The sequence below is a fragment of the Lissotriton helveticus genome, chromosome 7 (genome assembly GCF_964261635.1).
Source record: "Lissotriton helveticus chromosome 7, aLisHel1.1, whole genome shotgun sequence".
NCBI classification, from domain to species: Eukaryota; Metazoa; Chordata; class Amphibia; order Caudata; family Salamandridae; genus Lissotriton; species Lissotriton helveticus.
In genome coordinates this window covers 1,606,975,801-1,606,990,916 of record NC_136068.1, presented here as the reverse complement: position 1 = coordinate 1,606,990,916, position 15,116 = coordinate 1,606,975,801, and the positions used below count along the sequence as shown (strand labels likewise).

General features: G+C 47.4%; 1 protein-coding gene across 1 annotated transcript in view; it reads right to left on the bottom strand.

Moving 5' to 3' along the window:
* The window catches only part of TBC1D17 (TBC1 domain family member 17), a 738,599-nt gene that overhangs the window by 527,798 nt on the left and 195,685 nt on the right, over nt 1-15,116 (bottom strand). The gene's annotated exons all lie outside the window — the stretch shown is intronic.

Sequence of the window (15,116 nt, the reverse complement as noted above, 5' to 3'; positions counted from 1 at the left end):
GCTCACTCGCTAATTCTGCAGAATTGGAAATCCAGGGAAGTACCTTCTCATCAGAAATGGTTCAATAAAATGAAAAGAGCTCGAAAATTTGAGGAAGCTTACGCTAGGAGGGTAGGAGCTACCAAAAATTAAAGAGGGATCATAGCACTCGGGTTGGTAAATTAATGTAGCAGCTTTTTATTAATTGCACTTGCACTTTTTCTTATTGTACTTTAACAGTACTAGCACTTTTTTAGAACTTTATAGAAGACATTTTGCACTTTGGTCAATGATGTGAGAAACTGTTATAGCCACAAAAAAAAACGTGTTGTATTTATGTTGGCTTTAGGCGATAAATTGGCACTAGCACTTTATTGGCATTGCAATTTAGATGTATTAGAAATTGTCCTTATTGCTGCTGTTTTCTAGGATAAATTTGTACTTGCTTTATGAATGAGAACCTAATTAGCTGCTCTAGCTTTCGCTGTCTTTTTTATTTTATTATGTATTGTGGGGCTGTCATTTCGATTTTTGAAACTGGTTTTAATGTTACTGAAAAAGATTTTTAGTATACTGTGTATTTCTTGAACCTAATGCTCTGCTCAATAAAAATTCTTTAAAAAAAAAAAAACGTACAGAAATATATCAAATGAAGGTCACATTGGGGAGATCATGGCTCACATGGACAGACAGGGAGTGCATTGGTCGGATAGATGTTAGATTGATAACCTAGCTTAAGCAGAATATATTTCAATCCACACCTCAGTAATACATGTCCATGTTGGCAGTTCGTAACGAAGGATAAATAAGAGCTCACAGTTTTATCTAAGCAAGGGGCTAAATGACCGTATGCTTATTACAGTTATGCATTCATCTGCTTTCTCCCAGTTGATCTAATAATTAGGCCTGTAGTTCCTTCCTTGAGATAGTTAAACATGTGTTGAGGTCCTCAAAAAGTTTACAAAGGGCGATTGACTGAAGGTTGGACTTAATATACTGGGGCCATTTTATCTTACTCTTACCACGCAACCTTAAGCAATCCTTCACACACTGGCGTAAGGAAACTTGAGTGGGCCCCCCTGCAGGGCACTTGGAGGGGCCCCCTCCGGACTCAATCATGAGCTCTCTGGGCAGAGTAATGTGCTGAGGAGACCCCTTGGAGCTTGGGCCCCCCTGCATGGCAGAGGCTGCGGGGTCCTGTGTTATGCTACTGCATTCACAATATCTTTAGTTAGATTTAGAGCTTCCTTTCCCCAAACTGAGTGCCACGATAATATAATAATATTGGTGTAATGCTAACCTTATTTGAGATATACAGCACCTCTAACGCAGAATGGCAGTTATAAGTGGAGCATGATTGAGGGACACCCACCAAACCTTTCAAGAAGCTGTCCTCTATTCGTTGTAAAATTGGGGAGAGGGCTTGGCCTAACGGCTAAGGCGCTCGACCTCGGACCGGGGCATCTGGGTTCGAGTCTCGGTAACGACGCCAAATAACCTCCTGTGATTCTGGGCAAATCACTTAATCTCCCCGTGCCTAAAATGAAAGTGTAACTGGTGCTATGTAAAGCGCTCTGATACCTGATTCGGTTCAGGTCTAGTTCGCGCTAAATAAAACTCTGCAAAAGAAATATAGATATATCAATCGTGCCCCATAGGGCTGCTCCATAGGTGGCAAAGATCTTCTTTATTGTGTCTATTGGCTTGGATGCAAGCTTTTTTATGAACCGAAATATGGCCCCAATAGTCTTTTCCATTAAAAACAATCTATTAACCACGATATTTTCTCATGAATTTCTGCTGTCATATAGGTAGGAAAAAGTATGCACCACCTCCAGCCTTCTTCCTTGTATAAATCATCTTGGTTGCTTCTTTTTTTTAGGACCTTTCACAAGGACAAAGGACTTAGACTCATTTACTCGCAGGTCCAAGACAATACACCACCTACTGCAAGATACTTTGAGGACAATACACTGCTGATTTGGAGACACTACCTACTTAAAGAGATTTTTCAAGGAATACACGCCTACTATGAAATACAACAAGGCTTGAAAAATCCGACCAGCTATTTTTAGGGCCTTTCAATCTTATTATCTTGTCACAGTTCCCAGCTTTTAGAGACTGAGGTCAAAAGTCAGTTTGTCTTTCTACATCTACTTTTTTTTCTCCGACTGAAGTTAGAGGATTTTGTAAAGTGAGCTGTGTGACAATCGGGATGAGAGCAGTTCATGGGTCAAGTACATTACAGTTTGGTCGAGTAGCGTATTCAAGTTACTAGACCTGCAGGACCCTGATACACCAAGAGCAATACAGCACCAACACTAAAGCAGGCCAACAACATTACTGCCCCTTCTGGGACACACACCAGTATCTATACAGCACGTACTGAGAGATAAACACTGCCACTGAGATCAGCACGAACGGCAATCTAGCAACACCACCTACTGACTTATACTTGCGGCTGAAACTACTTCATAACTAGTAATTGCAGAGTTATTTTCATTGAATGAGAAGAAAAAAGTATCTATAAATTGGTTTGGATGCCAGCCGACGTAACCCTATCTTAATTCAGTTTAAACTCTGCTCTCCTTTAATCCTCTTTTACCCTCCCTTTATCTGTTCTTGTCATTAATAATTTAGGAGAAACCAATAAACCCCAAGGTCATTTACTTTCACCTGTTCTTATGCTTATTAGGACATCTACCTGTATTTCCAGTTTAATAAAACAGCAGCAATGTGAAAGGGATTCTACTAGAACATTTCGTTCCACAAAAAAGAGCATCTGTCGATTTTGTACCTGTTTATTATCGTTATTTCATTTTTTCCTGCATCAAATTGTAATATTTTATGAGAACATTACTTTCCACAAAAATGCATTTGTCTCATAAATGCATTTGTCACTTTGTATTTTATACCCGTCTATTGTTGTTATTTCATTTTTCCCAGCATTAAGTTTGAATATTCTTGATGAGGCAATATGTTGCTTTTTCCACAGGATTTTTAGGCTGGATTTGTTATTCTACAATCTCTTATAGAGCATCAAGCAAACCCAGAGGGATATAAGGACTACATTTTCAGCGTCCAGTGGCTCTGCAGTGATGCTTAAGTGCAAGCATGATAATGCTGAAGCCTTAATCTTTTGTTTCAGTCAATGTTGTTCAGCAGTCTGAGATATTAAATAATACTGGAGAGAGGGGCTGATTCCTGCAGCATAACACTGGATCAACTTGTTCTGGCACTCCAATTTAAAACTAGTGTTTCAATACGGATTCCATCCATTCTAATACTTGGTTTCCCCCGAGATGTTTCAGCGTGTGCTGGGTAACTAGTAATGGACTTAAGCTGAATCTCAGTTAGACAAGCGAATATGGCAATTTGGTCCCAACAGCCACATTGTGGCCACAAATGTGTGTCCGCCATGAATTAACATGAACATTTACCTTGCAGTCATGGTGAACAAAGACTTATAGTTATTCTATATATTACAGACCTAGTCAAGAGCTGCTGGTGTCATCTGAAGAGTCTAAAGATAAATCTTAAAAGTCTCAAATTCTTTTCCATGGGTCACCGCTGATTTGGTGTTGGTAAAGTCAAGATTACGCTACACCAATAGTGTGTATTTTGGTCTTACAGAATATGGCCTGGTAAGATCATAGCATAGTGCATAGTGCACGGAGTCTTGTATTTTCTTGACTCAAACGTGAAATTCTTCATAGACACTGCACACCCAGCACACCCAGGTCTTGGTCTCCCAAAGCACAAATGTAAGGTACTCGGTGTTGGCACCTTAATCAAGGCTCTGATTTTCTTATTGCTGAATGGCAGCACTATACACACCTACTATCACTGCATCTCTGAGAACCTAGTAATGAAAATCTACAAAATTAGAAATGAAGAGGAGGGTACTCTTCGTCCTATTTGGGAATACAGCTATTAAATTCCTTAACCCTGCAAATCATTAAGGCTTTAAAATATTTAAATTTCAGAATGCCACTCAAGACTGCTCTATTGTCTGATACCACACTCAACTTCATAAGCTGGTTTCAGACCCTTACTAGACTCAGCCGTCCAGAAAGATGCCTTTACTGGGTTATTACTAGCCACCAATTATTGTTTCCCTAGCCATCCAATTGCTGCATCTTCAAATACAGAGCTGTACGTAGACTACTATTGATAAATAATTTCAATCAAATGATGCAACCTTATACGTCCATTGACTCTATTTTATAGATATTAATAATCAGTAGTGGACAATATAGTATTTCTTTCAATATTGAAATTCTATTTTTACAATAGTTAAACAGCAATCAAGAATATTTATAAATTGCTTATGTGGCCCAATAGTGTTATGTGGTGTTTGTACAAATATGCTCTACCTAATAAATTATTTAATGATGTTGTATCTGTAGTTAAATTCTGCAAATATAAATAAAATAATGTGTATAATGCCCGAGGAAGGAAGTGGGCTCTTCATATAATATATCAAAATGAGATGTATCACGCAAAGAGTCCAGATATTCCCTTACTATTGGACAGGGCTTGCCCTAGCAATCCCAAGGAGCTCTTCTAGAGGGTACTGTGGTCGAGCAGCCTAAGGCTTATCAGATAAGAGTGTAAGACATTCGCAAATACACACAATAGTCAATAAATGATGCACATGACTTAAGTAGGAGATCCACACCAATTTATAACAAGCATTGGAAATGCAATAGGTCTCGCATTAGAAAAGTTGGAGTTATTGGTCTTGTAAATGACATATTTTATTTATTTGTTGGTTTTTAAAATTGCTAAATTGATGGCTTTGTCATTCACAATGCCAATAATTATAACTTTCGCGAATGTGACACCTATAGCATTTGGAATGCAACATGTTTTGTATTTACGTGACTTAGATGGCAGCTCTGGTCGTTAGGCCACATCTCTAGAGAGCAGGAGAGTGCAGCAGGGGAGAGAAGCACAGCAATGCAATAGGTCTCGCATTAGGAAAGTTTGAGCTATTGGTATTGTAAAGGACACATTTTTTATTTATGTGCTTGTTTTGAAAATAGCGAAATTAATAGCTTTGTTATTTACAATGCCAATAGTTTTATCTTTCGCAAATGTGACACCTATTGTAACACAATATGTGTTGTGAGGGTGAGTGAGGGTGAGGGTGAGGGGGTGAGGGGTTGAGGGTGAGGGGTTGAGGGTGAGTGAGGGTGAGGGGTTGAGGGTGAGTGAGGGTGAGGGGTTGAGGGTGAGTGAGGGTGAGGGGTTGAGGGTGAGTGAGGGTGAGGGTGAGTGAGGGTGAGGGGTTGAGGGTGAGGGGGTGAGTGAGGGTGAGGGGTTGAGGGTGAGTGAGGGTGAGGGGTTGAGGGTGAGTGAGGGTGAGGGTGAGGGGTTGAGGGTGAGTGAGGGTGAGGGGTTGAGGGTGAGTGAGGGTGAGGGTGAGGGGTTGAGGGTGAGTGAGGGTGAGGGTGAGGGGTTGAGGGTGAGTGAGGGTGAGGGGTTGAGGGTGAGTGAGGGTGAGGGGTTGAGGGTGAGGGGTTGAGGGTGAGTGAGGGTGAGGGTGAGTGAGGGTGAGGGGTTGAGGGTGAGTGAGGGTGAGGGTGAGGGGTTGAGGGTGAGTGAGGGTGAGGGGTTGAGGGTGAGGGTGAGTGAGGGTGAGGGGTTGAGGGTGAGTGAGGGTGAGTGAGGGTGAGGGGTTGAGGGTGAGGGGTTGAGGGTGAGTGAGGGTGAGGGTGAGGGGTTGAGGGTGAGTGAGGGTGAGGGGTTGAGGGTGAGTGAGGGTGAGGGTGAGTGAGGGTGAGGGGTTGAGGGTGAGTGAGGGTGAGGGTGAGGGGTTGAGGGTGAGTGAGGGTGAGGGGTTGAGGGTGAGTGAGGGTGAGGGGTTGAGGGTGAGTGAGGGTGAGGGTGAGTGAGGGTGAGGGTGAGTGAGGGTGAGGGTGGGTGAGGGTGAGTGAGGGTGAGGGTGAGGGGTTGAGGGTGAGTGAGGGTGAGGGGTTGAGGGTGAGTGAGGGTGAGTGAGGGGTTGAGGGTGAGGGGTTGAGGGTGAGTGAGGGTGAGGGGTTGAGGGTGAGTGAGGGTGAGGGGTTGAGGGTGAGTGAGGGTGAGGGTGAGTGAGGGTGAGGGGTTGAGGGTGAGGTGTTGAGGGTGAGTGAGGGTGAGGGTGAGTGAGGGTGAGGGGTTGAGGGTGAGTGAGGGTGAGGGGTTGAGGGTGAGTGAGGGTGAGGGGTTGAGGGTGAGTGAGGGTGAGGGGTTGAGGGTGAGTGAGGGTGAGGGTGAGTGAGGGTGAGTGAGGGTGAGGGTGAGTGAGGGTGAGGGGTTGAGGGTGAGGGGTTGAGGGTGAGGGGTTGAGGGTGAGTGAGGGTGAGGGGTTGAGGGTGAGTGAGGGTGAGGGGTTGGGGGTGAGTGAGGGTGAGGGGTTGAGGGTGAGTGAGGGTGAGGGTGGGTGAGGGTGAGGGGTTGAGGGTGAGTGAGGGTGAGGGGTTGAGGGTGAGGGGTTGAGGGTGAGGGGTTGAGGGTGAGTGAGGGTGAGGGGTTGAGGGTGGGTGAGGGTGAGTGAGGGTGGGTGAGGGTGAGTGAGGGTGAGGGTGGGTGAGGGTGAGTGAGGATGAGTGAGGGTGAGGGTGAGGGGTTGAGGGTGAGTGAGGGTGAGGGGTTGAGGGTGAGTGAGGGTGAGTGAGGGGTTGAGGGTGAGGGGTTGAGGGTGAGTGAGGGTGAGGGGTTGAGGGTGAGTGAGGGTGAGGGGTTGAGGGTGAGTGAGGGTGAGGGTGAGTGGGGTTGAGGGTGAGGGGTTGAGGGTGAGTGAGGGTGAGTGAGGGTGAGGGGTTGAGGGTGAGTGAGGGTGAGGGGTTGAGGGTGAGTGAGGGTGAGTGAGGGTGAGTGAGGGTGAGGGTGAGTGAGGGTGAGGGTGGGTGAGGGTGAGTGAGGGTGAGGGTGAGGGGTTGAGGGTGAGTGAGGGCGAGGGGTTGAGGGTGAGGGTGAGTGAGGGTGAGGGGTTGAGGGTGAGTGAGGGTGAGGGTGAGTGAGGGTGAGGGTGGGTGAGGGTGGGTGAGGGTGAGGGTGAGTGAGGGTGAGTGAGGGTGAGTGAGGGTGAGTGAGGGTGAGGGGTTGAGGGTGAGGGTGAGTGAGGGTGAGTGAGGGGTTGAGGGTGAGTGAGGGTGAGTGAGGGTGAGTGAGGGTGAGGGGTTGAGGGTGAGTGAGGGTGAGGGTGAGGGGTTGAGGGTGAGTGAGGGTGAGTGAGGGTGAGTGAGGGTGAGGGTGAGTGAGGGTGAGGGTGAGTGAGGGTGAGGGGTTGAGGGTGAGTGAGGGTGAGGGGTTGAGGGTGAGTGAGGGTGAGGGGTTGAGGGTGAGTGAGGGTGAGGGTGAGTGAGGGTGAGGGGTTGAGGGTGAGGGGTTGAGGGTGAGTGAGGGTGAGTGAGGGTGAGGGGTTGAGGGTGAGTGAGGGTGAGGGGTTGAGGGTGAGTGAGGGTGAGGGTGAGTGAGGGTGAGTGAGGGTGAGGGGTTGAGGGTGAGTGAGGGTGAGTGAGGGTGAGGGTGAATGAGGGTGAGTGAGGGTGAGGGTGAGTGAGGGTGAGGGGTTGAGGGTGAGTGAGGGTGAGGGGTTGAGGGTGAGTGAGGGTAAGTGAGAGTGAGGGTGAGTGAGGGTGAGTGAGAGTGGGTGAGGGGTTGAGAGTGAGAGTGGGTGAGGGGTTGAGGGTGAGTGAGGGTGAGGGGTTGAGGGTGAGTGAGGGTGAGTGAGGGTGAGGGGTTGAGGGTGAGTGAGGGTGAGGGTGAGTGAGGGTGAGGGTGAGGGGTTGAGGGTGAGTGAGGGTGAGGGTGAGTGAGGGTGAGGGTGAGGGGTTGAGGGTGAGTGAGGGTAAGTGAGAGTGAGGGTGAGTGAGGGTGAATGAGAGTGAGGGTGAGTGAGGGGTTGAGGTTGAGGGTGAGTGAGGGTGAAGGTGAGGGGTTGAGGGTGAGGGGTTGAGGGTGAGTGAGGGTGAGGGTGAGTGAGGGTGAGGGTTTGAGGGTGAGTGAGGGTGAGTGAGGGTGAGGGGTTGAGGGTGAGGGTGAGGGTGAGTGAGGGTGAGGGTGAGTGAGGGTGAGTGAGGGTGAGTGAGGGTGAGTGAGGGTGAGTGAGGGTGAGGGTGAGTGAGGGTGAGTGAGGGTGAGTGAGGGTGAGTAAGGGTGAGGGGTTGAGGGGTTGAGGGTGAGTGAGGGTGAGGGGTTGAGGGTGAGTGAGGGTGAGGGTGAGTGAGGGTGAGGGTGAGTGAGGGTGAGGGTGAATGAGGGTGAGTGAGGGTGAGGGTGAGTGAGGGTGAGGGTGAGTGAGGGTGAGGGTGAGTGAGGGTGAGGGTGAGTGAGGGTGGGTGAGGGGTTGAGGGTGAGTGAGGGTGGGTGAGGGTGAGGGTGGGTGAGGGTGAGGGTGAGTGAAGGTGAGGGTGAGGGTGAGCGAGGGTGAGGGTGAGTGAGGGTGAGTGAGGGTGAGTGTGATGCGAGATGCATATGGGCATATAACGAGAAAGCGAAAGTGAAAGAACAGGTGATGCGGAGGACTCAGAGGTAATCAGAACGGGGCCGAACGCAGAGGAGATGGCTTCGAGCTCCAGTACACCACCCTGGCAGCAGGTGTAAGGTGGCTGAAGCAGACAATGCGCATCTTGACGACGGAGAAATCCCATTTCAAAAAGCATCCAGGGCCCTGCATTATAGCTTTGGGCTTTGCTGACAATCACTGATCAGGAAGTCCTTTGCTAACTGGTAACGACCTCTGCTACTGGACGCAGCCTGTGGTGGGCACATTGCTTGTACTGCAGAAAAAGACAGAGTTTAAGCAGCACGTGAGAAGATACCTCGGGCTGCAGGTGGGAGCAAAGTACAGGCCCTGCACCCTCCTCAGTCTGCATGCATGCACGGAGCTTGAATTGCCGTGGCTCTGAGATTTTGGTGGCTTACTACAAAGTTGCCAGGTTTTGCATGTATGTGCACTGAACACCAGGTTTGTAGAACTGAGCTTTGATTTAACAAACGAGTGTCTTCTGGGAGTTGTAGTTTTCGTGTGCCAATATGTAAAAAAAAATAGGCTAATCTCCATGCCCGATAACTATCTGTAGTAGAAAATATCAGGAGTAAGAGAGATGGTGATCGGCACAAATGAACGGCTGGTAACCTTATTTGTGGCACAGAACAGTTTGCAACCAAAAAGATTGGCTTTCTGGATAAGAAAGTAAGGTTAGCAATAGGCAAAGAAAAGAGACTGCTAGAGGCACACACAAAAGCCAGCTGCTGCTGTGTGTAGGACCACCTGTGAGCCCAGCCTGCCTTGAGCATGTAAACACACTCCATTCAGCGTCATCGGAGTGCAAAGTTCCCAGAGAAACAAGAAAGGAAACAAGATGGAGGGCATTGCTGTGGGGAGGGGGGGAGGAGAAATACACACGGCGGGCAGGGGAGGGGGCGGAGCGGGGAGAGCGGCATGAGGATGTGAAGCAGCCGGGGCCTTTGAAGTGAAGCTAAGGGAGGAATGCGGCTGAGGGAACAGACGGCGGTGATGGTGATGTGCACGCGCATTTTAGGTCAATGACCTAAAAGCCACGGGCACAGCAGCAAATCGCCACAGTTAGGTAAGCTTTGTTTAAAGCCCTATAGTCTCGCTTCTCTCAATGCGCATGCGCATTGATAGGTCACGAGACCTAAAAATAACATGCATCTTTATATATTTAGGCACCAACACGAGTTTGATCAGGTAAGTTCAAGAGAAATACTTTTCAATTTAAAAAGTCGACAATTAATGAGAAGCTGCAATGTTATCCTTTAAGAGGAAGAACAAGCACAGCATTCAGGTACAGCACAAAGCATATGAGACCAATCTCAAGGAGATACGGTCAGTGGTGGGCAAGGTCCAAGGCAGCACCAGCAGAACAAGACCAGCGGTACTTGGGCGGCAAGGTGCAAGGGTGCAAAACAGCATTGGGTGCCCACTGTCACTCTATCGGGATCGGTCTTGGCGTAAAGGGTCAGCAGGCTTTGACTGGGAGGTCAGTTGGGCTTAATCAACACTGGGGCTCTAGACTCACGATACCCGGGGACATAGGGAAACCTTTGGTCCTCTTCATCAAGGCCCATGGGCGACGGGTGCAGAGGTGTCTTTAGGCGTCTGGTTTTTCCTACCAGGAGCAGTCTCAATAGAGAGGGCCTGTGTGTAAAAGCTGCAAGTCACAGTGGACTCAGTCTCCAGGCTGACACCGTTGACTCACTTGAACCCAGGCTTTGAGCAATGGGTGCAGTGGTTTCTTTGCGTGTCGAGTTCTACAGTCGTGAAGTCCTCTCAGGTCTCTTGGAATGCCTGCAGAGTGCAGGGAAGCAGGTCTGCTGCTTCACAGGAGTTCTTGGTTCCTGGGTGAGTACTGGTAGGTCTCCCAGGCTTTGTAGAGACAGCAGTTGCAGGACAAGTCGTTTTTTTGGCGCAATTGTCAAAGCCAGCAGGCAGGCTGACAGGGTCGGCGCCAAGTCAGTTGCTGGGCCTTCAGTTCTTGCTCCTTGCAAATTTTAATGGTTTTTTTCTTTCAAGTTGATAGGATCCATTTTTCTGGTGCCAGGGGCTCCCCTAAATACTGAATTTAGGGGCATTAGAGGATTGTAGGGTTGTAGGCAATGGGCTACTGATCCCTCGGGTCACTACCCCCCCCCCCCATATGACCACTTCCCAGAGTTCCTATATTTGCCAACACAAAGGTGGCTAACTCTGAAAAGTCATTTCCAGCTCAGATTAGGCTATCTTAGGGGTGGTTACTAGCCTGGGGGTGGGTTCACCTGCCTGAGTAGCTCAATTTCCCACCTGTCCAGACGCAAAATGGCTCTGGACAAAGGGGTTCGGCTTACTCTCCTGGGAGGTAAGTCTGACTTGCATTTCAAAGGCAGTAGCTTCTTTGAAGCTCCCCTGCATTGGAATGCTAATCAGCAGGTCATCCTGTGGTGGTGGGGGAGGCGAGGGGAGGGGAGAGGAGGTGTTATTTCCCTCTTCTTGATCAGACTTTGTTTCTGACCTCCTGAGAGCAAAGGTTCTCACCCTTGGGAATTAGACAGTCGTCTCTGGAGGTAGGCTGGTAGTAACTAGTCAGCAAACACACCAGGGACTGGTAGGTTTTTTGAGGGCACCTCTAAATGCCCTCTGGGTTGTTGTATTAATATATTCAACACTGAAATCAGTGTGGGTTTACTTATACAAGATATTTGATATCAAACATCCCTATTTTCATAGAAGCCCTCATGTAGCTGGGGAACCCGTTTTCACCTGTGTCAGCACATGTTTTAAAATGGCTTCCCTGTTCACTTACACTGGCAGTAATGAAACTGACCAGCACAGGAGTGTATCTTCCTATGCAGGTATGCCCTCACATGTAATTTAAACACCCTCCCTTAGGGCTGTAAGGCCTGCTGTAGGGGTGACTTACAAATACTAAATGCAGTGTTAGGGGATATGGCACACAGGGATGCGTGTCATGTAGTGTTTTCACTTTGGTCTGCACCAAAATAAGCAGCCTGCAATGGCAGTCTTGCATGTGTTTGGTGAAGGGCCTCTTAAGGTGGCACAATTTGTGCTGCAGCCCTGAGAGACCCTCTTTTAGTAGCTCATGCCCTAGGTACAAGGGGTACCATTTACTAGGGATGTACAAAGTGCTAAAAGTATTGCCTACTGGGGGAAACAATTGTACAGTTTTGGGAAAGAGAGCTGGAAATGGGTACCTGGTTAGCAGGAACCCATTGCATTTCTAGTTGAAATCCCATCAAATACCAGGTAAAAAGATGGGGTGACCATGTCAAAATGGCGCACTTTCCTACGCCAGGTCATCTGGGATATTTAGATTACAAAGCTTCTGTTATCAGACTACCACCTAATGCTTTTATCTCATCTCTGCTGATGTTTGACAAAGTGTTTCAGTAATCAACAAGTTCAAGAACCTTTATGGAATCAACTGATGTGGAGAGGCACAAAGACATGAAGACCAAGCAGATACATTGTGAGGAACCAGGGACAAGCAGTTGACGGATACTTATGTAAGGGAGAGAGAGACACATAGCATGAAAATGGAAGATGGGAGGGTGAAATTCAGAAACTGTAAAGTCACAACCATCATTGCACATTTAACAGAGAAATAAAGAGGCCCTTTCCCTATGCAAGGACATGACTGCCCATCATCTTTGTCCAGATCATCCTTCTTGGTAAATGGTCCAGCCATGAGGTTCAGAATTTGATTGTAACATTTGACAAGGTAATGTCACAAATTAGTGCTGTGGCCAAAGCTGGAAATCCCTGTGTCGGAACATCAGGGCAATCTTATCTGCTTCAGCTAAACCAAAAGTGATGTTGCTCTTGAACGTGGAAATGCTGGGGGTCCCCTATGTAACTATGGACTTTTCTTTGCCCAAACTATATCTGAAACCTCTTTAACAAGACTATATCACTGAGGTCTATATTGGCTACAAAACCACAAGTGTGTTGAAAACAACTTCCAGTGGGAAATCGTATCCATCAAACATAAATCATCACTAAGTTGGCCCAAATTTTGCTTAATGAGATATGTTGGGCAGATGCTCAGGACTAACATAGTTGAAAATTGAAAGAATGTGCTGCCTACATTAATAGACAATAATTGCATGCCTTAATTAGGAAAGGCAGAATACTTCTCTGGATGTTGGTGTATTTTATACCTCTTTCCATGCGGGAATTGTTATTTATTAATCTGTATTGTTAATGCTGAGGCTCCTACATGTCTGTTGTAAGGCAGCAGGCACCTTGAAACAGCCACAATCCTGCATGAACAGCTGTACAAATATATAAACTAAACCTATTATCTGGGCTCTAAAGTTAGCTCGCTTGTCAGCTAACAAGTGATTATGTATGGTTGTTGTAAGAAACAACCAGGGAGCAGGCACTGATGTCACGAGGGATAAGCAGGAGGCGGCAATAATATTATAGGATATCAGTGGGGAGTAATCACTGATGCCACATGAAACTGAGGAGTACGCCCTGATGTCACATGAAACAACCCGGGAGAAGGGCAACCATGTAAAAAAAACAAGTCAGTAGGCACTGGCGTCACAACACATAGGCAACAAGAGGGCAGAGTCATCAGAATTAAGCAGAGAGTGAACACTAGCAACACTGGAGGACTGGGTAATGATGAACAAGCTACTTCTCTTTAGTAACAGTCTTTCTGGAGGATCCTCTATCTAACCACAGATTACTCACCTTGTGAATATTCACAGTGTGTCAGACTGGACGTGGACACTTTAAAAACAGTTCTCCAGAGAGCTGGAAGGTAGTATTATGCAGCTCCATGTGAAAGTCGTTGTACGTAGGAGGTGATGAGTGGAGATGCATTGAACGCCACCCTTGTGCACTAATGCTACTTGCTAGGCTAGGCTATTCACACCCTCAGACATAGAGCTCCTTATCAGACAGGCATGACCAGTAAGCAGATCTGTAAACTTGGGACCTTTTTAAATGTTAAGAGAGTCCAGTTTACAGACTGGGGAGGAGGAAAGGTCAGTGACAAATCGGCGGTTGGAGTATCCATCAGAAAAGTCTTTACCGAAGGTAGGTAACTTGCCCTTGTGATGGATACTTCTAACCGCAGAATCCTCTCCTTGAGAATAGATACCATAGCAATACCTCCCAAGGTGATGGGTCTATGAACTAGCTAATACCAAAAACCTTTGCAGGACCGAGCAGGCAAAATGCCCCTCTCGATGACTGTTGAGGCAGTAGTGCTTTCTGAATGAGTGTACCAATGCTCCAATGCTACCAATGCTCACGTAGCCGCCTCAAAGATGTCCAGGACAGGCACTCCGCATGCTAACGTATTAGTAACAGCAGTGGCGCTAGTAGAATTAGCCCGCAAGCATTCAGGGGACTACTCCTTCCCAAGTAAATAGCAGATATATATGCAGAGAACAATCCACCGTGAGATGGTCCATTTTTGCACTGCCTTACCTTTCTTTGCTTCAGAAAATCCTACAAAGAGCTGATCGTCCACTCAATGTTCCTTGGTACAATTGATATCAAATCTTAGTGCCTTCCTAGGGTCCAAACAATGAAGTATCTCTACATATCCGCCAGTAGTAGGTTTCGAATAATACATTACAAATACGTCCACCGCCTATATTACACGCCTGTGCGAATGTACCGACTGAAGATTTGAGAGAATGATCGATGTGACCACTGCGGATTGTACATTTGGCCTGGGATGGTCCGCCATACAGCGATACTGGGCGGAGGTCCTGACCGCACTGGACCATATGACAGGCCTACACATCCCTGTGGATCCCCTAACTACCCTGTTAGGATACACTGAACCCCTGGCTGCTAAAATGCATAGATATGCTTCCCTCGCGCTCCTCCTTGCTAAGAGAAGAATTGCTTGTAGATGGGGCAGAGGAAGAGCGCCAAAATTTAAGAACTGGCTCCAAGACCTAATCTATTGCCAAGAGCAACTACATACATGTGCAGACCTCCAACCCCCTTCATCACGCCCAAAGGACATCTGGGGCCCTTTACACACCTACTTACTGGAGCACACCACCGACACAGACGCTGCGGCGCCGTAATGGACAAATAACACCTTGCTAAAGTCTTTATTACCCCTGCCCGCACACCTCTTACACTGGACACCATGGGACACCACCCGACGCTACTCTGATTCTAGGTAAAGGGTTTTTTTCAACAAAGTTTCATTGAACCCCCACTTCCCTTATGGTTAGGTTTCTTATTTCGTTATATATCGAATTTTGTGAAACTGGATTCAGTAAGGAGGGTGAACCTAACCTTAACATCTACCTCCCTCCCGTGTTTTTGACTAAAGTAATGGCATGCCACCCTTGAAGGACATACCGGATCATTCCTCCAACAGTAATGTGCTGTGGCCCTACTCTCCTTGAACCACTCTAAGGCAGAGTCTCCTTTTGCACCGAAAAAGTGAGAGCTGTCCAAAGGCATGTTCATTAAGGATGCATGGACATCCCCACAAAAGTTCATAGACCTCACCCAGGGGTGGTGCAGCAGGGTCACACTAGGCCCAATTGCTTACCCTAAGCGAATGACAAATTTTGCTGCATCGCACCCATCGTGAATAGCTGGGTAAGGGATGACCAATGGTCATCCGAAGCAGTCACAA